Raw genomic sequence first — 2228 nt, forward strand, 5'->3', positions numbered from 1 at the left:
AATTACCTTCTTTCCTCTAATTATTCTGCTTTCAATTTCCAAAGAACCAGAGACCGAACACCCTACCTGTTAGAACTGTGTCTAAACTAGGAATCATGAGGCCTTGAGGGAAAACCTAAGTCTTTAGTGGATGGACTTTATGACATCTGTGACAGGGATCTTTAGTTTTGGGCATGTTTTCTGTTCTCAATGGTGACCAGATAGTTCAGATAGATGGCTAAGTGACTTCTCAACAAGCAAGGTGTCACAAAATATAAATTCAAGGGATTTCTCCAGTTCCACCTGTTCAGAAATGTTTTAGTCATCATCCTAATTAGAAGGGTGGCCTAGTTCCTCAAGCTTCTGAGTAGCCATCTGATGCTTGGAAGTAGAGAGACGTGGCTACAACTTGAATAAAAATAGCCCTTCCAGATGGCTGAGGGGCAAAGTTACAACTCAGCAGCTTGATATAGCTGAGCACTCATATTTTGGAGTGGGAGGAGAGCTGTGAGAGAAGTGGCCAGAGAAACTGGGCCTGAGTCCAATCCTAAGGAGAACAGTATATGCCAGGAGCGATCATTTAACGTGGCAGATTAGCCGTTAAGATTTCCTGTTACTTCATCTCCATCTCCTCCTCACCTCCCTTGATTCAGTCTTGCCTCAGATCTGAAGGGAAAACACATACACTCATACCCTCCCTCCCACAGAGGAGTGGGAAGATAAGCCATGCAGGAGCAGGGGGTCATGAGTCCCACTAACACCCTGGGTGAGCCTGAGTATTTGCTTCACCTCTCTGTATTCCAGTTTGCTTGTCTCAGAATAATGGAGACTTCAAAAATCCTTTAAGATGTATGAGTTAGTGGATAATCAAAAAATGCTTAAAGCTTTAAATAACCTCTAATCCCAGTGGTTAGGGAGGCTGAGGCAGGAGGATCACCATTTCAAAGCTAGCTTCAGCAATTTAGCAAGGCCTTACGCAATTTAACAGAAGCCTGTCTCAAAATAAAACATAAAAAAAGGACTGGGGATATGACTCAGTGGTTAAGAGTCCCTGGGTTCAATTCCTAGTACCAAAAAAAAAAAAAAAAAAAAAAAAAAGATATGCTTGAGCTTTGTAAAATTCTCTATTTATATATTTATATTTATTCTATATTCCACAGTTTCCCTAGCCCTGCCTTGACTCATTTCAAACCTGAAATGCAGCCTTTAGTATTTTAAAGCATGGAATATTGCAAATGTCATATTATTTTTACCTCTGAAAACAAATACTAAAGCTCTGAGAGATGAGTCACTGGTTTAAAACCTTATTTCACAAATGAAAGTGTTTACAAATCAAATGCTTAAATACTGCAATAGACACAGTTCTCTCATTTTTCTACTTTCTAACTGCCCTGTATTTCTATTGAACATTCCGGAAGAAAACTGCAGCCTCTGTAAAACTTAATGTACTCTATTAAATCTCTCAAAGTCTGCTCAAAAAAAAAATGAATGTTGGTTTTAAAAATATGGCCATAAGGAATGGGTTAGTGCTTATCTTTGGCAGTTGTGATAGATGGTTATTTTTCAAAAACAAGCTAATCAAGAAATTCTTTTAACACTGCTCTCTTTTAACACCAATGCCAGGGCATGACTGTTCCCTGGTGGCAGTACAGACTCATTGCAAGCAAGCTTCTTAAAGGGGGAAAAGAATTTGATTGCCAGCCTCCCAAATTCAGTATTATAATAATCCAACTCTTCAAAACACTCCCACTTGTCTTGCACATTCTTACACAGAAGATTTACAGGTATCAAAAACATCTCCTACCACCTTATGCAACACCATAAAATTTGTGCTGCCCAAGGAAATAGCACAATATTGTTGGAAAGCAGGATGTTACTTTTCAACAGGAAGTTTCTTTTCCTCTTCTGGAACTGTCTGAAGTGCAGGCTTTGTGCTAGGTACCCTAGTTTTTGCATACTGCTCCAGCACCATACCCTGTGGCTATGAACTGCATGGCTGACTAATGGAGAAGTGGTCCATAGGAGGAGGAATGGAGAGAGGAAAGGGTCAAGCATTTTTTGATTGTCTACCAAGTTCGTGGGCCTGTGCTTCCCTGTTAGAGCTGGAGCACTCCCATTATACAGGTGTGCTAATTCTCCTCCAGGTACATCCCCCTTGCCCTGTAGCATACAGACCTAAGAACAGGCCCTGAAGGACAAGCCCTCCTGTTATATAGCTGTTATCCAAATTAAGAATGAAAATCAGCACA

The sequence above is a fragment of the Marmota flaviventris genome, chromosome 14, assembly GCF_047511675.1.
Source record: "Marmota flaviventris isolate mMarFla1 chromosome 14, mMarFla1.hap1, whole genome shotgun sequence".
NCBI classification, from domain to species: Eukaryota; Metazoa; Chordata; class Mammalia; order Rodentia; family Sciuridae; genus Marmota; species Marmota flaviventris.